The sequence below is a fragment of the Phaenicophaeus curvirostris genome, chromosome 21, assembly GCF_032191515.1.
Source record: "Phaenicophaeus curvirostris isolate KB17595 chromosome 21, BPBGC_Pcur_1.0, whole genome shotgun sequence".
NCBI lineage: Eukaryota > Metazoa > Chordata > Aves > Cuculiformes > Cuculidae > Phaenicophaeus > Phaenicophaeus curvirostris.
In genome coordinates this window covers 3660062-3686320 of record NC_091412.1, presented here as the reverse complement: position 1 = coordinate 3686320, position 26259 = coordinate 3660062, and the positions used below count along the sequence as shown (strand labels likewise).

General features: G+C 44.2%; 1 protein-coding gene across 5 annotated transcripts in view; it reads right to left on the bottom strand.

Annotated features, from left to right (window-relative positions):
• Window positions 1-26259, bottom strand: part of AUTS2 (activator of transcription and developmental regulator AUTS2) — a 767857-nt gene that overhangs the window by 534406 nt on the left and 207192 nt on the right. The window lies entirely within an intron of this gene.

The following is a 26259-nucleotide window of genomic DNA, read 5'->3' as shown; positions in this document are numbered from 1 at the left end:
ACTACTATATTCCCTGCTTGCTTTAGCAAAGTGAGGACACAAATCCCCAAACACCAGGGCTGAAGGGAGCTTCCGAGAGCAGCGCAGGGCTCTGCCAACATCAGGCCAAGCGTTATAGGTACTCACATCCATCGCTCCTCTTGAGAAATGCTTGGGGTGCTTTCTGTGGGAATGAAATCTCATTACTGCTTTTCTTTCAGACGGGGAAAAAACACGGCTGGGAGATGAAGTGGCTTCCCCAGATCATCTTGAGATGCTGATCGCGATATCGCAGCCGGATGGACCCCTGCCCTGTGCACTTCACACACCAAGAGCAAGCGCAAGCACCATGTACCCACTGAAGTAACTCAAGCACCACAGCACTAACATTTCTGCTTCTGTTACAGCAGCAAAGAGCAGCAAGCGCTGAGCAGAACAGCACCGTGCTAAGTGCTCTTCCAATACAAAACAAAAAACCCTGCCATTTGTGATTACTTATCAGCAGCTGCACAAGCCACGAGACCTGCTCAGCTATTGATCAGCCCAGTAAGGAGACAAGTCCTGGTCACACACAAGGAAAATAGCAGAACATGTACGGCAGGAAAAGTTCTGCAAGCAAAACATAAAAACAGGGAAAATATCTATCCTGTATTTCAAACACATGCTCCCCTAATAATATTGTCAAATACTGAATAAAATCCCAGAATGCTATCGAAGGGAGACCTCGTGGCTCTCTGCAGCAACCTGAGAGGAGGCTGTAAGTGAGGTGCTGTTAGCCTCTTCTCCCAAGTAACAAGCGATAGGACGAAAGGAAATGGTCTTAAGCTGTACCAGGGGAGGTCTGGATTGGATATTCGGAAGTATTACTTCACTGAAAGGGCTGTCAAGCACTGGCACAGGCTGCCCAGGGCAGTGGTGGAGTCACCATCCCTGGAGGGATTTAAAAGATACATAGATGTGGTGTTTAGGGACGTGGTTTAGTGGTGGAGTTGGCAGTGTTAGGCTTACAGTTGGACCCAATGATCTTAAAGGTCTTTCCCAACCTAAATGAGTCTGGGATTCTGGAAAATGTGGTTATTGACTTTGCTGTCTTTCTTTTCTGGGCTCCTGACTTCACACACAGCATCCACTCCCAAAGTGGGAAGATTGTCAGAGGACTCCCCCTGGAGCCCCTTCCCCAGGCTCACATCCCAAGTTCCTGCCAGGCCCTCAACAAAACTTTGCTTATTATTTTATAGAGTGAGGAAACATCCCAGCTGGGCAATCCTGCCCAGTCCAAGCCAGGGGCTAGAAGTAAATCTATTTCCTTAACAATTTGAAAGCCCTGGCAACTCCCTGCTCCCTTGGTGTGGGCAGAGCCACCTGCACAGCACAGCTGGGCAGAAGCTACTGCAGCCACACCAGAGGAGGGGGCTACCAAAGGAAAAAACACCAGAGTTCCTGGGGCGTGGAACAGTGGAAAAGAAAGCCCCAAATAGCCCAGGAACCCATTCATGCTCACGTTCGGCGAAAACCTCTGTCCTCAGCAGCTCTGGGGCTGCCTGGCTTCATCCAGATCCCCCGCTGCAGTCACACCTTTGGCTGCATGTCCAACATCTGCCTTGTCAGGGGAAAAGAACATCCTGAACACATTCCTGTCAGTGGTTTTGCCTGTGAAGTCACAACAAAGTGCCCTTCTGTCTCAACGGGACCAGGGTTTGGCACCCAAAGCCTGTTGGAAGGCCCTGGGACTATTTGCATCACCGAGATTTCACTAAGCTTTAGATTCTCTTCACGCTATGTACCGTACAAACACGAGGCATTGCTTTTGCTCTGCAAAGCTTGCAAATCTCCACAATAAACACTAGAGAAACTTGGCTGCAAACGTACTGCACACATTTTGCCTGCGAGAATTTCTGCATGAGTTTCTCGTCTCTCACGCGAAGGAAGGAGGAGCGGAGGGCTGTTTGCCTCGTGGCATTGCTCCATCCTCTCTCAAAGCCTGCAAGGGTGTTGTTAAACAAGCCAGTGATCCAGGGTTGTAAGAGTATTTGGCAAAACATGCATCTGAGCTGCTCGAGCCAGAGAAAGTAAGGGACTGATGCACTCTCAACAGAATGAAACAGAGCCCAGCAGAGACAGCTCTGATTTGTGGTTCCTGGGGAGCTGAAGGTTCTAGGACAAAAACCTTTCATCATGGGGAAAAATAAATCTCTTCTTCTTTTCAAGGCTGACAGAGGGACATTTTGTACAGGAAAACAACTAAGGGGGAGGAGAGGAACAGGAAGGTGGTATTTGCTTGAAATAATCACCAGGTCAACAAGATGACTGTGTCATCTGAAGGAGATCAGACACTCTTACAGTACGTGTTAGCAGAGAGAAACTTCAGCTGACAGCGTCTGTAATGAAGCTGTGCTACAGAATAGGACCCCCCCACAAAAAGGTATGTGAAGCAAAGGGCAACAGGGAAGCACGGGGCCCCAACAACCCCAAGAGTGCAGAATTAAAACCCTCAGCACTGCACTGCTCCGCAGAGGGCCATTTATTAGGACTTGCACGGACACAGGGACAACAATTTGTAGTGTGATGCACCAGCATCTGGCTGGCACACACAATGCATGCTTTCATCCCACCGCGGGCAGGGCTTGAATCAGTGCTCTCTGGTTTTAGCATGTTTTAATTGCTTGCAAAGCTGAGGGGGCTGCAAGGAAAGAGTCGGCCCTTGCTCTCTGCTGCTTCCCCAGCACAGCGCTGTGTCTAGTCATTGTCCAGAAATAATGAACCTCCCGGAGCCAAACAAGCTCCAAGCCTCCAGGAGCACTGCTGATAAGACCGCAGAAACTGTGATCCTTGAGTCAGTGGCTCTAGGGAACAGTTGGGAGGAGGGGAGGTGTGCTGGGATTTACAGAGGTAAGTACAAGCAAAGTATTATCCCTTAGCTAGAGACAATCCCCCTGGAGTTTCCCAGTTTCTGCCTGTGAGACACATTCAGACCACCGAGTTGAGAACTCGCTAAGTACCATTGGGTCTGCCTGTTTCTTTTACCATTGCTGCCTTACACTGACACCTGTTGGGAGAGCAAACACACGAACAGGGCATTTCTGCCTAAGACGGGGGAAAAAAATCCATAGTCACTCAAATGGACCAACATTTGCTGGTGTCTGCTACCATAAAAGGTGGACAGTTTGAGCAATATCCTCCCCAAACTATGAAACAGTTGGCAGCATGAAAAAAATTCTCATGTATGAGAATTATGCCTTGAAAAGAAATCAATTTCTGCTCATACAAACACTCCACCACACCCTTGGTGTGGAAGAACACCGTTAGGTACAAAGTGGCCTTGTCCCACTGATTTCAAAGCAAGCAATTCTCTCTTTCACCAAGCACTGACCCACGATACTTTGCAGGGATGCTTTTCCCAAAGTGGATGAGTATTTGCACAATCAATAAAATGTACACATTCAATTTCTCCCCAAAATGAGGTCAATAACTGAAACAGATATTAAGTTAGAAGTCGCTCCCACAACAACATGGAAAGGATTAAAACACTATTCCTCTTATCCCTGTCCTCTTTTCCTTCCCACAACACAGCAGGTGGCTAAACTGCTGAGACCAAAGCAGAAATTAAAAAAGAAAGATGCCAAGACCAAGGTCAGCAAGATTTTGTCCTTATAAATTCACAATATCGACAGCATCGCCCTTGAGAGCAAACCCAGAAGTTACAAGAAATGGGTTTCATAACCAATCACTACTAAAACTTTCTCTGATCTTCCCACTCTGATCTCTACCATTAGGAGGAATAAAGGACCCTTACTGAAATAAGACATTACACCCTAGGATTGTTAGGAAACACGAAGCTGTAATAAAATGCCTGTGACACGAGGTTCACTCACAACATCCATTTCTTTTGGTCATTCTTTGCGTATTCACACAACATTGTTGGTTCCAAAAAACCCAAACAAGATGGACTTTCCTTCAGATGCTCTTTATTTCCATTGTGGTCTCTTGGGCAATGCCACTATGTATTTTTTCCCAGAAATAAACCTAATGAATCAAAAAGCAACATTTCAGTATCTGCCAGAAGTAAACCACTGCACCAGCTTATTTAAGATGCTAAACCTATGAATCCAACACTTCTAGATTAAAACCAACACTCCAAGCACAATTTTTGGCTATTAACAAATGATTGTTTACTCCTAGCATACAAATAATGATCTACATTATTTCACCTAAACCACCAGTTCAGCGTTACAAATTGCTTGGCTCTTTTTAGAGCACAAGTTGTTTATGTTTCACACTGATTTGAAGGATATGGAAATCACAGGACAGGCTTGAGATACAAGGCAGAACAAATTGTAAACCTAGTCATATTTACCACAAAACCACATTATCTACAGCTGTAGCACTGCCTTTATCTTCATAGGTATTATTATTTGCCCACATATAATGGAAAACTAAATATATATATTTTCTGCTAGGCTTGCACCCTGGTGTAAGCATGTTTAAACCGACAAAGCACAGTGCAAGCTGGTCACAACAGTGCTAAAGAAATAGCTGATTATTTTAAAATGTTCTTTCAATGAAGAGCCCTGACCCATTCATAAATTTATTTCTAACTATTCTGTTGGAAATTTTGCTTTCCATAAATATCCACTTATACGCACACAAAGGAATACACACCATAGCCCATGCTCTCCAATGAGTGTAGCTTGCTGTGGATGGAATTCTCTCCGGTGTGCCTTGCAGTAGGACACACCTACACACACGCCCTCTAGATTTCCTAAAGATAACATATACAAAAGGCTCGACACATATACAAACGTGTAATACGGTCTTTTTCAAGCCAACACTTCAATAACTTTGTTAGGAATATACATCAAACACCATCTCCCCTCCTATCAAATGACTACCAAAGCCCCTCATCTTTAATTACTCAAACACAATGTAGGCACGGCAAAGGTTCCATATATACATTTTAAAGGTATGCCATAAAATCCTAACGTGTAACAGTTCACATTCTGTGTTCTGAACTTCACTCTGAGCCACAAGACAGACTCTTTTAACATAATTACTAACAACATCTGGGCATCTCTGCTATTGCAATGTTTCTAATTAGGATTGTATTAAGTTACACATGTTGAAAGAGTTTGTGAATATGTTTTGTGGTTGACAGTTAAGCTCAGTATTTAAAGTAATGGAAACTTTTGTATGCTTACATTGCATTTTCTGTAACAAACACACCATGTGCATAATAAACACACATGCACAATACACATGTGCACATACTATTTCATTTTAGCAAAATAAACATAAAACACATGTCAAAATGGTGAAACTCATAGTTGGCATAGACACATTCAATAAAAATGTATTTCCAATGCCGTTCTGCTCAGCTATTGGCTTCTCAAGACAGGATTCAGAGTCTTTCTACTTTATTACTAAAACGCTTTCTTCATTTGATTCATGTATTTACATATGTAATCTTGCATATGCCACTTAAAATACATAATTAACTTCTTCAAGAAGTTATCTGTATATATATCTACACAAATTTTCTGCCACCAAAAGAACAGTATAAGCAATTAAAAGATAGAAAGTCAAATTAATTAAGTAAAATCTCGGAACACTATAGCACAAAAGCTGCTGGAGCAGAGGTAGAGAGCGGAAAAAGTAGCAACAACACACAGGTAAAGAACAAAAGTCAATCCTTTCAAAGTCCAATGCCTGGGGCAATTAATTGTATTCTAAAAACTTATACAAATATGCCAGGCATGAAGATGCTGCCTGTGAATTGCAAAGAGCGCTTTGGAACTCTGCTTTCAAAATCATTATTTTATTAGATGTGTGTACATCTCCCTTTTGATTTGCAAGAGCCTTACAAGATGTAAGGGGAGTACACAGACACATTTAATTGCTAATGATACTGTGCTATGTTTCAAGTTTCAGCATTAGCATCTCAAGGTAGAAGAGTATTACAACCCTTTCAAAGCCTTAAAATCCACTTTTCACGTAAACACATTACTGTCTGAGTTCCCCTTTTGAGTCTTTTGTCTTGTGCTCACCCTTGAGTTCAAAGTAGCAAAATAAGAAGATATTTCAATATTAAGATAGCTCATGATACTGCTTTGAAGCAACAGGGATAGCAAAGCACCATTCACACTTCCATCTTTATCAATAAAACACAGACATCTCCGGAGCCCGACTCGCCTGCCTGCTCAGCACTGTAAAACACCACAATTTTCAGTTATTCAAAGAGCCCTTTACTGCACTCAGGCATCTGAAAAATGGATGGAAGTGGTTGTCTTAATATTCCTTGGGCAGGGAAAGCTACCAGAGGATGGGGAAAAGAGCTTTACATCACCAATGTACCCAGGGCTGAACATTCCACCATCCATCATGCTCCTGGGGACACAACCAGGATGGTCCTCTAACACACCACACAGATCTGCCAACACAAAACTTTTTCTCCACTCTTTTCATCTTCCATCAACAGGAAAGCAACTGGCAGTGCTGACACTTGCACTCCGCTATTGGCCATAGGAGTTAGGAGGAAGGGAGCAAATGACACCTTTGGAATCAGGGAATGGTTTGGGTTGGAAGGGATGGGAATGGATATTAGAGATCGCCCAGTTCCAACACGCAGGGAGACTTCCCAACGGATCACGTGATCATTGATCAAATGTCATTTCTGGTTGTTCAAGAAGGGCTCCTATCACTACCTCAAAAATTTTAGCATATTTAGTGTTAACTAAAGTCTTGCTGGAAGCAAAGAGGATTCATCACTTGCTGTAAGCCCATTCCAACAAAACTCCATTAGAGCTGCCGGCAGAAAAGGGGGAGAGGCAGCTCCACAGGCCTTCTTCATTCCTCCTATGGATTTTCTACTCTCAAATGGCAACGTAAAGCTCTGCTCCAGCAATCACACCTATGTGAAGACTCTGAATGTTCTCAGATTCTCACTGACTTAGACACATGGAGTCAGTCAGCAGCTCTCAGCGAGCTACAACAAACACCATCACAAGGGCTGCAGTCTCTGTCCTGCTTTGTCGAGATAAAAGATAAATCTGGCATAGTTTGGAACACTGATTCCCTGTTAGCTGACCCTGTAAGTGTTGTTTGCACCTGTAAGCATTTTCTTTTGCCTGTTCAGGTAGCAGGAGGTGACCAGGGGAGACCAGTGTGATCCAAACAGGAATCTGGTATGTGCAGCACTCCTGCAATGGCAGCGGTGGGGGGAAAAGCCAAACCAACCCTTCCCTAAAGGAGTACAGTTTGCCACAGGGAATAAAAAGGGGAAAGAAAGGAAGGAAAAAGGAATAGACACACACACAGTTTACAAGGAGAGGTTGAGAGAGTTGTGGGGGGCAGGGAAGATGCATAGAGGGGAAAGAGGCTTAGGGGGGAAAGGGTCATTGGGCACTGGCAGAGGCTGCCCAGGGAGGGGGTTGAGTCACCTTCCCTGGAGGGGTTTAAGGCACGTGTGGACGAGGTGCTGGGGGACATGGTTTAGTGATTGATGGGAATGGTTGGACTCATGATCCAGTGGGTCTTTTCCAACCTGGTGATTCTGTGGCAAAGGGGGGGAAAGAGGCAAAGGAGGGGAAAGAGGCAAAGGGGGGGGAAGAAGCAAAGGGGGGGGGAAGCAAAGTTGTGGTGGGGGGGAAGAGGCACAGGGGAGGAAAGAGGAGGCAGCAGGGAGAACTTAGAGCAGCTTCCAATACTGAAAGGGGCTCTAGGAAAGCTGGGGAGTAGCTCTAGGGCAGGGGTAGGACAAAGGGGAACGGTTTTAAGCTAGAACAGGGGAGTTTGAGACGAGATCTGAGGATTTTGCTGTGAGGGCGGGGAGGCCCTGGCCCAGGCTGCCCAGAGCAGCGGCGGCTCCCCCATCCCTGGGGGTGTTCCAGGCCAGGCTGGATGGGGCTCGGAGCCCCCGATGCAGTGCGAGGTGTCCCTGCCCGTGGCAGGGGTGGGACCGGGCGCCGTCAGGTCCCTGCCCGGCAAGGCGCGGTGCGGTCCGCAGGGGGAGCCCCAGCCCCGCCGCAACACCCGCATCCCGCAAAACCCCCTGATATCCCCCCCCGCGACTCCCCAGCCCCCTGCCCCAGGGGTACCCCGGACCTTTTCAGCCATCAAATCGGCTCCCCGGGCTGAGATCAGAGAGCGAAACCTCGCAGCGCTCCAAGAGGCGGGGAACGAGCTGCGGGGAAGAGCACCGAGAGCCGAGCGACGGCCGCGTTCCCAGGGGTGCAAAGCCCAACGCAAGCTGGACGGGCACAGAATGGTGGCAGGGTGGAAGGGACCCCAGGGATCACCTGGTCCAACCTTTTAGGAAATCTGTCGTTTAAATGAGATGGCCCAGTACCCTGGGCTGAGCCTTCAAAGCTGGAGAGGAATCCACTGCTCCCCTGGGGAGATGATTCCCGTGTCTAACTGCCCTCATGGTAAGAAGTTTCTTCTGGAATCCAAACAGAATCTCCCCTGAAGCAATTTTTACCCATTACCCCTCACCTTTTCCATGTGACTCCCTGTAAAAGGGAGTCTCCATCCACTTAGAATCATAGAATAACCAGGTTGGAAGAGACCCACCGGATCATCGAGTCCAACCATTCCTATCAAACACTAAACCATGTCCCTCAGCACCTCGTCCACCCGTGCCTTAAACACCTCCAGGGAAGGTGACTCAACCCCCTCCCTGGGCAGCCTGTTCCAGGGCCCAAAGACCCTTTCCATGAAGAATTTTTTCCTAATGTTCAGCCTAAATCTACCCTGGTGGAGCTTGACGCCGTTTCCTCTTGTCCTGTCCCCCGTCACTTGGGAGAAGAGGCCAGCACCCTCCTCTCCACAACCTCCTTTCAGGGAGTTGGAGAGAGCAATGAGGTCTCCCCTCAGCCTCCTCTTCTCCAGGCTAAACAACCCCAGCTCTCTCAGCCGTTCCTCGTAAGACCTGCTCTCCAGCCTCCTCACCAGCTTTGTTGCTCTTCTCTGGACTCGCTCCAGAGCCTCAACATCCTTCTTGTGGTGAGGGGCCCAGAACTGAACACAGGATTCGAGGAGCGGTCTCACCAGTGCCGAGTACAGAAGGAGAAGAACCTCCCTGGACCTGCTGGTCACACCGTTTCTTATACAAGCCAAGATGCCATTGGTAGGCACTTGGTAGGCACCCTTTACGTACTGGTTTGTGGTAATAAGGTCTCCCCCCTAAGCCTTCTCTTCTCAAGGCTTGATAAACCCAGTTCTCTCAGTTTTACTTCGCATGGAAGGTTTCCCAATCCTCTGCTCACCTTAGTGGTCCTTCTCGGGACCCCCCATTGGATTATCCCTACATCGCTTATAGTGACAGGACTAGGGGCAATGGGTATAAACTGGAGAGGGGCAGGTTTAGACTAGACATAAGGAAGAATTTCTTCACCATGAGAGTGGTGACGCAATGGAACAGGTTGCCCAGAGAAGTTGTAGCTGCCCCACCCCTGGAGGTGTTCAAGGCCAGATTGGATGGGGCTTGGAGCCCCTGATCCAGTGGGAGGTTCCTGCCCATGGCAGGGGTGGAACTGGATGGGCTTTAAGGTCCCTTGCAACCCAAACCACTCCATGATTCTATGACTAGGACGCAAGAGGCGTTTCCACTGCCTGTCAAACTGGGTTTGACTACAAAACACCCCACAAAAACTTATAGTGGAGATGAGCTGGTAGTGGTGGAAATGGGCTGCAACTCAAAATCATTAAGGTTGGAAAAGACCTTTAAGATCATTCAGCCCAACAGTCAGCACACTCGGGGCATTAACGTCAAAGAAGGCAATTGCCCCACACAGTCTCCAGTGGGAACGCACCCTTTCCCTGCCCTAGAAGTCCACTGAAGGCCTGGGAAAATGCTTCCATTAGCACGAATGTGCCTTACATTGACGTGAAAGAGCTAGCAACAATTTCCATACTAGTTACAAAGTCTTGCATAAAAACAACAAAAAAAATTCAACTCTTCCAATCATAGATAAAAGGAGTCTGGATAAAAACCCACTGCCTGCTATCTAGCACCTCCTGACCTCAAACTATCCTTTTTGTTGTAAAAGTTCAATAGAGTATTAAAAGAAAAAAAAAAAAAAAGGAGGTGACTCAAAGTCCTTAAAGTTGTATACTCGAAGCATTGAAGTGATTCAGATAGATTAAAAATACTGTAAATAAGCAGACTCCTGGAGCGTACAGAATAAACACCAATGCAAAACGGCTGACTCCCCCTGTTCCCTGCACATGCAAACCCAACTCTGCTAGCAAACCCTGCCAGCAGGATCTTCCCAAATACTTCAACCACCATTCCCTTCCTTTAAAAAGCCTGTCTGAAGAGAAAAGGAGAAATAGTCATTTCACAGGCTGTAGAAGTCCCAGTTCAAGGGTGAAAGGAAGGACAGAGAGAAAAATTGCTTTTTCCCCTTCCATCCAAGTCAAACAGCTTTCAATCGCGGCTTGTATGTGGGTACTGCTGTGCGCATTACACCAGAAAGCCTTTAGGAGTTTATCTCACTTCTGCGCTCACTCTACAACTGAACAGGAACTTATCAGGCAAAATCCACAGCTGGCATAAACCACCCCAGCTCCCTTCAAGTGAGCAGAGCCGTGCTCGCTGGTCACGTCACTGGACTAGGCATTTCCTCCAGTTGCATCTTCTCCCACAGCGCTCTTGGCACTTTGGGATGCTCCAACCAGGGCACCCCCTTGAACCGAGCGAGGATTGAAAGGAGAGCTGTGAGACAAATCTGTGCACCTCCATTTCTCTTTGTTTCAGGCGAACCTTTTCGTTTTGTTGTGCTTGGCTCTGAGTCACTGGTTTTATCTTGCATTTCACACTTACAGAAACCCAGCCAGGCCTGTCAAAACTTGGACAAGCTGAGTTGTTTTACATTCTTTTAACCGTAAACCTTAAAGTAACTTAGACTTTTATTTCACTCGCAGCTCAAGTTGGAGTGTTTTATGACATTTGGCCGAGCTGGCTTGAGTTTTCCATTTGTGGTTTCATTACAAAATCCTAATTCCAGAAGTGTAATTAATACTTTTATTAACAGTATCTGTAGTAAAATATTATAGGACTTAGGAGAATGGCTCCAAGGGCATTTTGTTGCCCAGCAGACTACATATGGTCCAAAAAAGAGATCTGTCCTTTAATCCAACTTACAAAACCTGTGTGCTAACAATAAAGCGAAGGCCTTTGGTGACAAACACAGTAACCATTTCCCAAGCTGGCTCCAGAGCTGCTTGCTATACACACTATGCCAGAAGCCCAACGGTAGACACAAAAACTGTAATAAATCGCCATTTCTGCTCCCAGAAAAGAAATTACTTGATCAGTGCAACACTCTTCAGTTTTTGCTGGAGGGACCCTAAGGGGTGACCTCATTCCAGCCTCACTCCAAGCAAGGCTGGCTCAGCTCAGGAGAGATCAAGGTGCTATGGAGAAATGTGGAAACCTCCAAGGAATCCTACAGCCTTTGGAATGAAGGGACCTGTCTTTTGGCAGATTCAAGAAGAGCATTTATGAGTCCTGATCTCACTAGCTTTATGTTACCCTGTGCTCCTCAATACCTGTCTGTTTGCACTGTAACACAACAGCCAACAGGCACCATGCTGCGCCAGTACAGACCATAACTTTCACATTGCAGATGCCAAGTCTAGAAGCAGTTCTGATGTCCATTTCCAGTATTTTCTAGTCTGACCCAAAATATGAGCTTTAGAGTTTGAAGATTAAATGCAACCATTTATAAGCTGTGCCACCTGCCAGGTCCAGGCAGCACAGCACGTGCAGCAATGCTTTTGAAGGAGGAATTGCCCACGCTGCGCCAGTTGGAGTAAGACTCTGTCATCCCTCTCAGCTGGATTTCAATGGGACCAGAACTGTGAGAAACTGTTACACATGCTTGTTGTGAAGCTCAAATGTTTTTATTCACATAAATGAGCAGAAGTTAGGTTAATAATCTGAACACACTGACAGATGTTCAACAAATACTTGGCATTACCGCAGCCAGAACAAGAAAGAATTAAATGCTGTCTTGGAACAGCCTGCAGAACAACACAACCCGAAGCAACAAAGCTCTTGTACCAGATTAGACACAAACACGCAGAAAAGCCAGGCTCTCTCGTAGCACAAATCCAAGATGAAACAGGATACAACAAAGCTCTGAGTAGAGGCCTGAAAGTTTTGCACTTCTACAGAAGAAGACTGCACTTCCAGTGCAAGATGATGCCACACGAGCTGGGGTGAGGAGCAGGCTACTCTTGTAACCGAGGGAAGGAAAGGGACTGCCCATGTCTTTATAGAGGAAGAAACAAATTTAAGCCAACTCCTCATTGTTTCTTATCCAACACAAGTTCTGTTCCAGTTCAATCCAAGTGCAAGTTCTGAACACACCCATGGACTCCTACTCCCCTCAAAATGTCATTATTCTATAAAGACACAGAATTAGTAAAAATGATAAATTTGGGGAGCTATGACATGAAGGCATTCTGGTCAGATAAAGCCAAGAACTAGTGAAATCTCACTCAACTGTTAATTGAACAGTTCAGGGAACACCATGTGTGACAAGTGTCATCAGGAGCAGGACCTAGGTTTGGCTGGGCTGGGCAGCATGGGTGTTCATACCCATGGTTTCTGTAGTTCTTGGTAGGTATGGGGTGCTACATTGGAAAGCTTCAGATAAAGACATTGTTTTGGGTTTCTTTCTGTGTTCACACTATTCACACATATAAGGTAAACACTATGACTGAAAGCTTGTACATGAGCTATAGTATAGGAGGAGCTAAAGACCAAAACAATGTATGTGAACATTTGCTTGTTGCATTTGCAGCACAGTCAGTCCAAACGCTACTGTGCTCCTCCCCTCTCCCTTTTTTTTCAAGGGGCAGCAGACCTGGGGATGTTGAAAACTTAACATCTTACAGAAATGAGGACCTGTGGGGTTTGTCCAGATGATGTCTCGGATCTCTTGCCACCCACCTAACTGCAACTCCAGATTTCCCCTTCCTGAATAGCAGAGTGAAGTCAGTAACGAGAAACAGATTTTTACTACATGCCAATAGCCACAGAGGCAATCTAGACCCTAAATCTCACTAGTTTTTATGAAGACTTCAACTTCCAAGTACTTTCAGTCAGTTTGGCATTGGGACTTGGTTAATTGTGGCACTGAGAAGCTTTGGAAAATGAAGTCCATATTTCCAAGAGAGTGAAACTGCCGCTGGTGAGGGGGCTGGAGAGCAGGTCTTCCGGGGAGCGGCTGAGAGAGCTGGGGGTGTTTAGCCTGGAGAAGAGGAGGCTGAGGGGAGACCTCGTTGTTCTCTACAACTACCTGAAAGGAGGTTGTGGAGAGGAGGGAGCTGGGCTCTTCTCCCAAGTGACAGGGGACAGGAGAAGAGGGAATGGCCTCAAGCTCCACCAGGGGAGGTTTAGGCTGGACATTAGGAAAAAATTCTTCACAGGAAGGGTCATTGGGCACTGGCAGAGGCTGCCCAGGGAGGTGGTTGAGTCACCTTCCCTGGAGGTGTTTAAGGCACGGGTGGACGAGGTGCTAAGGGACATGGTTTAGTGTTTGATAGGAATGGTTGGACTCGATGATCCGGTGGGTCTCTTCCAACCTGGTTATTCTATGATTCTATGATTCTAAGATGAAAGCTGTGAAAGGGCTCACAGTGAAGTACTTGCTGTAAGTTTTTGATACACTTAAGGATGCTGGAATTACTGGTATACTGGAGGTTTGGTAGGACGGCATGCAAATATACCTCCAACACTGGTTATCAGCATTCTCCAGCTCTTACTAAGACGCAAGCTCAGACTCTCGGAGGCACCGTGTGTTTGTAAAATGTTACCAAAGATTGTCTCACCTTGGTTTACACTGTTCTGATGACTTCACACAGGAAAAGACTTTGTTTCATTCCATCATAAAGGTGTAAACTGCATAAAAGCATTTAAATAAACTATAAAAACCCATGAGTGGGGAGTGGGCAAGAAAAGAAAGGCCAGGACAGCGGTGAAACAACACTCAGGAAGACTTGGGACTTGTAACCTCTTTGTGTCAATAGCATCGTTTTACAAGTTAAATATTTCTCTTAAAGTGCTAATCCAATCTAAACAAGCGTTTGATTCTAAACTATACAAACCCCACTTTTATTAGTATTAACTGAAACATGCAACGCTAATTTCCACAGGCATGCACCAAGGAGAGCAGCTACACTGTTCTCTAAGGCAAAGAGGAAGGACATTAACTTGAATTTCCTTCTTCCAAGGAAAAATGCACAGTATTACAAAACCACAGTGAGGTTTGTTAAAAAAAAAAAGCCAACAAAACAAAACAACCCCCCCAAATTTCCTACACATCAATGCTTTTAAAGAGTCTTATAAAAAACCTCCCCTTGCATCTCCACTTGTGATTCAATTTGTCAAAGGTCATGAGCTAAAATATACAGTTTACGCTAAAAGCAGGAAGTGGGCTAAGTAATTGAATAACATCAGGAAATGGAAGAATACTGCCATTTTCCTAATGGATATAGTACAAGATTTACTCTCTCCAAATTGAATTCTAGGAGCTACTGTAGTAAGAGGTTTGTTTTAATTCAGCTTGAATTTTATCCTAGAAGTTTTCAAGAAGAGCATGCATGCAATCAAAAGGACAAAATACCAGAGCAGCTTTATTTTCTAACAGACAAATGTGATCATTTCTGCAGGAAAGAGAAAAGCCCCAGCAGTGTCAGACACAGAACTGATGCAGCAGGCTGGCTGTTTAATATACGTGGGCTGGAAATCATTCTACTAAATCAGATGTCCAAATTTTTCATGAAAAACAGATTTTCATGATTTAATTTAGAAAGATTTAAAATCACAAGCCTTGCATTGCTATCAATAGGTTGAATCTCTTTGCCCCAGTGCCTTGTTACAATCTCACACAGTTCTACTTCAGGAAACGTTTTATGATTGCTGTAAAATGCTACGCAAGATGCCACACCGCTTGCTGCTTCTAGAAACAGCACACCCACAGCAGCACAGTAACAGCACGCCAGTAATCATTATAAAAAAAATGCATCATTATTATGAAGAATAAAGTTTGAGGGGGGCGCTTTCAGTATTTATTGCATACTAAACACAGGTTTCCTTTAAAACATCAAAAGCACAAGCCTTGATACTGAAAATAATATCTTTCCATCACTGAAAACACCCTAATTCTTAAAGAAAACATCAGACTGCAAATTTTACTTCAAATCTTTCAAAAATGTTTTATAATGATATCCCTGCCACCCCCTGCTCTGTGTATTGGTGCTAATTTATAAATACCGTGCAGCTACAAGCTAAAGGTTTTGTGCTGCTTCCTGACAGGTTCTATCCGGTCACTCGACACAGCACTGGGTTTTGACAAACCCCACAGTCAGCTGTAACAGTGCTCCGTACTAGAAATTATTAATATTCATGTATCACGCAGGTACCAAACCTTTCATCTGAAGATCTCCAAACACTGCACAAATCCTCTGATTAAATCTTTATGCCTTGATTAGGAATTTGTAGACAAGTTCTTTATGATTAAACATGATTTACATATAAGACAAAGGCAAGGAAACGAGGCTGTGACTCACCACAGGGCACACATCCGTGGCCAAGAGAGGAGCAGTTACCATCCCCACCTCCCACCCTGACAGTGTGACCCAGCGCTCTCTTGCAGGGGGTTCCTGTCTCGACATCAACCAATTTGGAACCAAGGATGGGACAGTTCCATGAAGAGACAGCTTTTTCCGAATTGTAAGCGTGTTTTTTATAAATCCCCAAGCTTAGCTCTAGCTAAAATGTTAAGACAGCAATGCCTGGGCTGGACCAGAGTCTGGAGCAGAACAGCTGGGATAACCCACCATGATCCAAAGGGGCTAGTTCATAGTAACAGCCTTCATGGGCTAAGGGTAAATGCACATTTCTTACATCTTTTCGTTTGGCACAAGAGCTACTGAAACTCCACTCCTTTTACAGGGATCCCCTCACACAGTTCCCCTTTATCATCACAAGTGAACACAACTGATAACAAACCTTGCAAACTCGGAGCAGCTTGTGATCCAAGTACAGCTCTTATTTGACAACACAACACCAGGTCATCGGTATCTCCTCATTCCCTTCTTCAGAATCAAAGCCCAGAGCACTAGTCCATATATTTACTTATTGTCTTAAACACAGCAGCTATTTTCCTTCACCTAGCAAGCCCTATATAGAATTATAGAACAAGTTCTATAATTAACATCAAAGCAATTTGAAAGCTGCTTGACTTGCTAAAAGCCGGTAAACAAGCAGGAAGCAGTAAGGTGCTTTACAAGAGAAGAACATAGTCTCCCCACCCCCTTACACATAACACATTAAGCAGACAGATTAGAAATTTTAACAGAATTACTATTTTTATTAACCCTCTGACTGCTTTGGGTGCTTGATTTGTATTTTTATTTTTACTGATAAAGTATGATTTTTTACTGATCAAGTATGATTTTTTTTCCTGCTTCCTCCTCTCACCCTGTCTTGCAGGATCTCACAGTGACTTTTGCAGTTGACCATCTACTGATTTTTTTTTTTTAAGCAACAGTAAGTTTTACTCAAGGATAACTAACTCATTTCTGCTCCTATGACCTGTACACGACCTTACTGTATTTTAATATCAAGCAGAGAAAACTGTTTCAGGGAAAGGTCAGGACAGAAGGACAAGTGTTTTAGGAGTCATGGTCTTGTGTAGTAATGGCCCTACTACATTCCTTAACCGGCAATGGAACCCTTTGAATTATTCAAGAGCACAGCAAGCTCAGCATAAAAATAAAGCTATGTCACACTTCTGCTAGTAACAAAGGAGGCTCGCCTGTGCATATAACTCATATAACTATGCAAAAGGGTTAAATGTAGGAAATCAAGACTTACGTTTCCAATCTGTTCCATTTCAACAGGTTTGGGCACAAACAACAATCAAAATGCCTTAATTTTATAGAAAAGCAACATTCTGACTTGTGAAACCACACAAGTAAAGAATAACCTCCTCAGGCCAGAGGAAGATGATCAATATTTTTCCTGAGCTTTAATCACAGGTTAGTTTTGCTGAAATGAAACCAATCGCAGAAGGTTCAGTGATGGACACGGCCATTTCTTTCAGAGACGCAGTGAAGCCTTTGGGGACACGGGAGCCTCCACTCTCCTGCCAGGCTGAACTCGGGGCAGGCTTGAAAACTCTGCAATAGCACCAGAAAGCACCGCAAGCCATGAAAGCAGCCCTGTGAGCTCAGTACCTGAATTTCACACTGCTTTAGCATAGCAGGCTGCGGTAACACTGCCTTCTTGATTTCTGCTTCAAATATATCTCAGCCAAAAAGCCGCTGTTCGGACCTGGGGAAATTACAGCCTCTCCTCTTCAGAGCAGCTGTAAGCAGTCAGCTACAGTGCTGCCTTTAGTTTACAAGGAGACAGGAAAATATCCTACTTGCTTAATTCAAGAAATTGCCTCTTTCCTACCCTGCCCTTGTCATTGTCATCTTCCCCTTGGAAAGACTCAGAGTTCCTCTGAGCGTTGTTCACTGATGCTTCGGAAGCATCTCCCCACACAGTTTTCAAGCCCACAGCCTACGTCCATGCCCCTGAATCCATGGAGTTACAGCACTCAGGACCTGGACCTGAGGTAACCAGAGCCTAACAAAGAGCAGATAGACTTAAGAGTGGGTAGAACTTAAGGATACAGTTTAGTGGCAGATAGGCATGGCTGGACTCAATGATCTCAGAGATCTTTTCCAGCCTGGTGATTCTACAATTAAATGATCGCTCCTACACCTCCTCCCTTCATAAAGACAGACTTTCTGGGAAAAAACAGGCGATTTAAGTAACAGAGTTTCAACACTTCAGTTTGTTTCATAATAAGGATGAACTCTAGGATTGAGGATGAACTCTAATGCACACGCAAACGTACAAGTCAGAAATCCTAGCTTAGATTTAAGTTATTTGTAGAATACAAAAAAGTATTTTATGAAGTGCCGTACGATTTCTTTTTTTTTAATTCAAAATAGTCACTTCGCTATACTGTCTTATCTCACTTAAGCTAACACTTAATTTATCTCTAAGCATCCTCAGCTGAAATTAATCTTTTGCTTAATTCCTTATTGGGAACTTGATGAGGAACTTTTTAGACAGCAACTGACATTTAAAGGATGTTTCACTTACCAATATGTCACCTTTAATAATCATTTAAGTTTTCAATTAAAATAGGGTGCCAACATTAAAACAAAAAAGATAATCCTGGGAGACAGTAAGTGCTCCAGGGACAGTGCTTTTTTTTAAAAAAAGTATTATTCTCAAGATACCTAATTGATTAACATAATTAGGTTAACTCCAAAGCCATTGCTTCTAATTTTTTTTTCAGTCTGGGATCTGCTGGGGTTTCTGGATGCAGCGATGAGGGGTGCATAGGGGCACTTTCTCCCAGCAGCATCCCTGCTCCGGTGACAGCGTGGTGACATCTCTCCGGCAACTCTGTTTCACAGTTGCATAAACTAGCTAAAAGACGATGTGAAATGCAGCAGGGCAGATCGCAAAGCAGTGGTAAAATTTATGTGAGAAATAAAAACATGCCAACATTGCTCATTTTCTTACAAGCCTGATCACCTGCAATGCAGCAGCGATGCAAAAGCAGAGCCACACTTCTTCCGCCACGTCCCAGGTGCAATCAGCTGCCACCATCAGCTTCAGGGAAACATGGGAGATTTTAATATCCCACTGTTTATTCCTGTTTCTAGGAATGATCTAAGCTGTGCCTTAGCTGTACAAGCGCTACCACCCAGAACTAACCCTATAAGAATTATTACACCAGTCACCAAATCACATACTAATGCTCATGTTTGAGTCCTGGTTAGCAGACAATCCACAGTGCCAAACAGCTGATATTTTAGCCAGAGTAGGCAAACACCAGGTCATAAGCAGGTTTTAAGCTTCTACATGTAGGAATGGGGGCCCTCTGCACCCACACCAGAGCCTGAAGACACAGGCTGCACGTACTCTTTAGACCTACAGGAGGGTCCAAGTGGGCTGCTCAACACTGTAACACACAGACAGGATCAACACAGCAGTCTGTTATTAAACAATTATCATGGCACTGAGTCTGTGATACAGACAGTGTAATAGAAAACAATAAAATTAAAAATAATAAAATAAATAGAAAAATACCTGGGTAGAGTCTCTCTTAGCTTTGAGCACTCACGTGCATTCACAGGAAAGAGGCATGGCAAAGCCCTTTTGATGCCATGGGATTTCCCAATATGTATTTTTAGCCTATCTAGCAGGGATAACACCCTTAGTAATCAATTTGACTCATGATTACTATTTCAAACACAGGCTCATGCCCAGACAAGAAAGGCACACTTTATATAGCAGTATCTCCAGAACAATAACATTGCCAGACGGTTTAATACTGAACAGAATTAATTTCACACATGATGTTTTCAAGGTGTTAAAATATGTCACTGCTTCTGCTAATAAAACATCTTCCTCTTCCCTCCTCCTTTTAAAAAAGCGCTACATTCCCACCAGCCCCTATTTCACATTATATGTGTTTTCAATTCTGATAAGGGCAGCTGATTGCTTGCAAACCTAATTACAGTCAAATGAAAGTCTTTCAGAACCATCATTAGCAATTAGGACCCGCTGGATTTGCAGTGTATCATTTAGAGAGGTATAATTCAATAGCTTATTGAAAAATTGCAGGTGAAACCGGTGATTAGAAGGGGAGGGACGCCTGTGACACATCACTGCAGGCAGATCTTCAGGAACACAGCAGCGTCTGCGAGCGGCCAATCAATGCAGGCAGGTGTTTGCCTCGCCATGCATGGAGCGCAGCAACTCACCTCACTCATAAAACGTGAGCCGCATCCTGTGGGCGTGCTTGGGTTTGTGAACGGCGCTGGATTTCACATTACGTGCCTGGTTTTATGTGTGTTTTCAAGGAATCCAAAGGGCTTATTCAGGAACTTCATTAAATCTAAGGGGGGATGTGCAGCGCAAAATAACAGGCACGTGAAGAAACAGGAACACATCATTTTTCAGTCCTTTCTATAGAGAACAACAGTTTCTTCTGTGCCCATTGAGCTCAATTACATATTATCAGGGCCCAGAAGTTGTTTGGATGCTGTCGAGCAGCTGGGTGCCTTCACAGATGACGTGCTGGAGATGGTGACTGCAGGTTAAGTGCAGCTGGAGATTTCTGTGGCCTCTGATCAGAAGCAAACAGCAGTTGGGAATCACAAAACGCTTGTAATTCAAGCACTGTTTGTCACCAACAGCGGTTTTGGAGAGGGAAACGAGAGGGGCAACTGACTAGCAGCCTAGCTTTTAGACAAGCATTTTCTCACACATACAGAAATCCACACACTGTGCATGTGTGCAAAATACATGCAGTTCTCTTTCGAATATGAATTTACCCACTGATCAGCACAAAGCACTCAACTTTTTAACAGCCTAACAGTGACACTGGGCTGGACCTCAGAAGACACAGATGATGTTCTTTCACACAAAGGTCCCTCTAGGCACATTTCTTCATACACACAACCTTGCTTAACATTCACATCTCTGCAAAAACACTCTGCCCAGCCTGGACCTGTGCACAGTCCTACCACTTGATCCTTTCCCCACAGAAAGGTTCCTCCTTCTCCATCCTGCAAAGGCTTCTCAAAGCCCTATCTGCCTTTACCCCAAACACCTCCTTCCACTATATTATTACACCCACTCACATTGTGATTTAATCTCAAAGCACAGCTACCTGCCCTTTCTATACTTTCAGTGGCCCTTCCTATACGTTCAGTGATGTAATTTGTTTTTTTTCACAATGTCAGTTTATTTTTCAAATTAAATGCTGTTAATAGGGAGCACTGACAAATAAATCTAAATAAACAACGCCCTTGCATGACACGATACCAACAGAGCAGACAAAGTTTCAGGAAATCAGTGCTCCTGCACGGTTCTGTTGGTTGCAATGACTTCAACCTTTCGGCGCTGCTTGCACATAATCAAACCCTGCTGTGTAGGCTGCAACACAAACAGCAAACCTAGTAATTTCAAAGCGGTTGTTCCAGTGTTTTGAAATAAAACTAATAACCTCTCTCTTTCCAGACAGACTGGAAAGAAACGTGATCTCCATTTCCATTAATGCATGGCAGCATCACTGCTGGCAGGATACGAGCTGGTACCACTCCTGAGTCGTGCAAGTTTGTCCCACGCTCTGTCAGTCAGTAGCAAGGTCTCCTTTAGCTTCAGTCACCCAAAGCAAGACGTCCAGCAGCGCAAAACTAGAGCAAATGCAGCCATCGGCCTGCAAACCCCTCTGCTGCCCTGTCCCAGCTGTTTTCAAGGACCAGCTTCCTTCCTGATTCAAAACCCACTGGCTGCCAGTGAAGCAATCCCAAATCTCAGCAGTGATACAGGAGATTCAAGCCCTTGTCGCGCATTCTGGGTATACGCAGCATTTCAAAGTGTCCAACCTCATACAAGCGTATACATGTTTTTTCCCTTGCTGCTGCACAAAGCTACAAGTTGGGAGTCAAAGAAGTTAAATTGTTCTCCGTGGTTGCACACAATCCTTGTAGCTGCTATTGCACTCCCAAAGCCCACCCACAATTTCATTTTCAATTAACAGCTCCTAGAAAAGCAGTAATGAAAGCAGTTGCTAAAGAGCACTCAGATGTCATTGAGAGACTGCAAACCCAAACTGTAAATAGCACATTGTAAATCGCTTGTCACCACAGTCAGCTCTCCCTGGAATCACACTGCCGGTGACAATCAAACCCATCTGCTCAGCTCCCCGGCCAATGTCACCACAAACCATACAGCTAATACCCACCGCCCGCTTCGCTCTCCATACCCGTCATATACAGAGAACTCTCCTGTCTAAGAGCACACAACAGCCACTCCTGACTGTAACTGTGATTAAACACAGATCGCACAGCAGTTATTCCACCCTCCACACCCACGGTTTGCTGCACTGAAGCACACAAGCACCTCCAAATGGGGAACGAGTGTGCAATAACTACGTCTGCAACACAACTAACGATGTGATGCTTGCAAGCAACGATGACGGGGAATGACCCTGGCCATCCAGATCAGCCGCCATAAGCCTCAGCAGTTTCAAATTTAATATGTATAGGTTCAGGGTGAAACTGCCAAGGGGATTGTGGACTTAATTCTGAGAAGGAAAAGCTTCAGTACTTCCCTCCCTTCCCTTTAATTGATTGATGTAATGGACTATAAGGTTAAAGCTGTGTTCACAGTGCTTGTAGGTGATGACTGCCAGAGTCGGCAGCATATCTGTTTTTGCTGTTCTTCCAATTTTTCATTCATGTCATTAGAATTTACCTCCTAATTCATCTCTCCATCATGAGTTTTCTTCCCTTTATTCATTATCTGCCTCTTATTTATTACCAGTTTGTCTTGCACTCACACGATATCCGGGGATTGGGATTTGATATTCTGCAAGTGTCTTTGGATTCAGCCGGTTAAGGTGGAGCTCAGCAGCAGTTGGCTCTCATATACATATAAGCCAGCTAAGATAGCACTTGCCCAGCACACAGATTGCTGGTTTAGGAGCGTATGCCAAAGGCGATCCTGTTCAGCAAGGACATGTATGAATCTCCCAGCAGGTAAATAAAACAATGAAGGGAACTGTAGAATCATGGAATGGTTTTGTGTTAGAAGGGACTTTAAAAAAATTACCTTGTCCCACCGCCCCTGCCACAGGCAGGGACACCTCCCACTGGACCAAGCTGCTCAAAGCCCCATCCAACCTGGCCTCGAACGGTTCCAGGGATGGGGCAGCCACAACTTCTCTGGACAACTTGAGGCAGGGCCTCCCCACCCTCATGGTGAAGAATTTCTTCCTAATGCCTAATCTAAATCTTCTCCCTTCCAATCTAAAGGCATTCCCTTTCATTCTATCACTCCATGCCCTTGTAAGTAGCCCCTCCCCAGCTTTCCTGGAGCCCCTTTCAGTACTGGGAGGCTGCTGTAGGGTCTCCCCAGCGACTTCTCCAGGCTGGACAACCCCAACTTTCTCAGCCCGTCCTCATAGCAGAGGTGCTGCAGCCCTTGAATCATCTCCGTGGTCCCCTCCGGACCTGTTCCAACAGTTCCATACCCTTCTTAAGTTAGGGATTATACAACTGGACACAGGACTCCAGGTGGGGTCTCACGAGAGCAAAGTAGAGGGAGTGGAATCACCTCCCTCGACCTGCTGGCCACACTTCTTTTGATGGAAGTAGAAAAAGTTAAGGTCTTCTGCTCTTCCCAAAACACACACTAACTCAGTGAAGAGAAAGATGCTTCCTGCTCACTGTCAAAATGCTGTCAACACTCCTTCCACAATCAAAACTCGTTTCCTAGCCTGCCCCATTCCATTCAAACCTTGAGGAATAAAAACTTATTAAAAACTATTTTAAAATGTTTGCCACCTTTTTACAAGTTTAAAAATGCTCACTTTAAGTTTCCAAATAATGTTTACAGAAAACACATAAAATCATACAATCACCAATTAATGTAAAGAAATTAAATTTAAAACACTGGAGAAATATTCTGATGAGTTTTATGTTTGTTTAACGCCAACTAAAATTTCCTTGAGGCATTTAATAACTACATTTATAAAAGCTCACAAAGCAGAGTTCAAAAGTCTTCTCACTAGTAAAATATGAGCCTTCATTAACCTACAGTTTCACATTTTCAGGATTTCAATAAACCTGTAGGCATTTTAGCATAGCTGGATAAATACCTGCATGAATACTGCAAGGATTTTCTCTGAAAACTAATTAGCAGCCCTTCCAGTAGCTCTGACTTGAACTAAATCTGTTTGACAAGGGAGCTTCATACCGTAAATCCTGCATGTGAGAGCTACTTGCAGCAGATAACAGATTCCCTGGGAAGGCGCATCAGACAGGACTGTTAGCTACCAGTAACACAAAGAACAAGATCATCGGGTATAAAATATTTCCCAACGGAGACAGGCTGTGGCCAAGGTCTTGTGCCAGCACAGTGGGAGCATCGAGATCACATCCTGCCACCTAAATACCATATTTATATGTGGCAGTTGAGGACAAGATACGCTGTTTACATATAAAATATACAGCCCTAGTATATCAAGGACACCATATAGACCTTGAAGCATATATAACCTTAACTGGTTTTGGAATCTCCTACTTTGTCAAGCACAGAATACAGTGGGCCCCATTTGTGGCTTGTTCTCATCTGAAAAGGCTGACAAGCAACTTGACTTCCCACCAAGAGCCCAGGAATTCAATGGGATGGAGTTGGGTGGGGAAACAAAGCCAAAGTCTGTAGCCAAGAGTCACTCCAGGAGGAAAAGTGTACCATGACCAGAGAAAACCATCCTCAAAACTTATCATTCTCCTCTTTTGTTTACAGTCTTCACCATTTGTCTTGAAAGAAGACAGAAAATGTTTACCAGATATACTATACATAAAAGTTGTGGCATGTCTTTTCCAATAAATTTTACAGTCTTTTCCATGACATCTTTTTTCCACGTCTAAGTGCAGAGCCACTTAGATTTGTCAGCACCTAAACTGTTCACGAGACTAAAGTGTTCTTATATAAGGAACTATACTCCTACCAAACGTATTAGATTTATATTGAGCAAGATATTTTATTTCCTCTCAGCCTTATCCCTCAGGAATTAAGCAGAGTACTCAGATTTATCAGCTAAAAGGAAAACCATTTTCCATGACATTTGTCAACTCAATACTTTCCAAGCCAGCGTGTATTTATTTTTAAAAACATAACCTCACAAATAACCTCCATCAACAGCAAGGCCGATCCCTTCAGTGCTTAAAGTACCGAGCAGAAAGGTTTCACCTGACAGAAAGCTATGCCAGGGGAATCAAGGAGTGCAAAAAGTTGGCTTTTCTGAAGGCCATGTTCCTACTACACAAAGCACGTATATTTACTATTTGATGTACCGAAAGGGAACAGAGTGAAGACTGCGTAGGTGAACACAGCAAACAGCAGGAAAACACAGCAGCTTTCAGTATCTAGTTACAACATAAACATTGCATCAACTACCTGAAGAGCCTGTTGGTTTGGTTTTGTTTGGGGTATGGGGTGGTGGGTGGGGGTTGGACAGTGTACAATAGCATTTTACAATTTGATTGCTTTGCTGAAGCACCGTATAATCTCTTATTTTATTTCTATATTCTGTATAGGCTTAAAAATAATCATGAAAACCCTTTTTTTTAACAGCTTCTCTAACTCTGAATATCTAAATGGAATACAAGTCAATGTGCTTGTCACCCTCTATGTTCCTTCCATTTCCCTGAGCTCACAAAACAAGCAGCAGTGAATTCCCACTATTTCCTAGAAGTTTCTCAGCAAAGCAAGTCTGGGTTGCACCAAACAAGAACAAAGAACATTCCATGAATATCAACCGTCGGTATTAGACATAGCATTTTGTGGCTGAAGAGTTATTAATACCACTCAAATTTAGGTCAAAGCTGCCCTCCAACTTCACTTTTGCAGACTATGAATCAAATGACCATATAGGCCCATGCTTTACTTCAAATGCCCAGCTCTAATTTAGTCTTCTATATAAAACAAGCCCACAAGGGTTATTTATTTAAAAAAAAAATATATCAAAACAGGGCTCTTTTTTCTGCATCCTGCTCATCAGAGAAATCACATCTGTCACACTTTTTTTCTTTTTAAAAACAATAAAATTAGAAGAAATAGGTTTAACGGATGCAGTAGTGTAAAGCCAGCATGGAACACCACTGTTAGGAAGGTAGGAAGATCTCACTTACAGGCAGGTGATTAGTTATCCAAAAGAGCACACAGAAGTATCACTGACATCCTACAAATGAGCTTCTCACACCGTAATCAGTCTTAGAGCTTTGTCTCAATTAACAGCTGCCCCTCTTGCAATTACCTCACCTTGCCCTTGATGTTCAAGGGAGTCTTATGCTTCTGCACACAAAATCTAAAGACAAGAAAGCACATTTATAGTGCGAAGTTGGCCTAACGGTGTAATAGAGACACCACATTTGTTTGCCCTGACAGTCTCACAGCCAGCATACGGAAAGCTCTTCCAACCTTTGCACATTTATTCATCAACTTGGCTCTAACATCAACACACAGCTTGCTTTCCCACTCAGTTATCTCTTCCAGGACAATGGTACCACATGGCACCCAAGAGCCCAAAAGTAAAACAGCTCTGAAGGGATTAAAATAAATGATGCCACAAAATGAGAAATCCACTTCTATATACCATGTGCCGAGAGCCGAAGTCTTCCCTC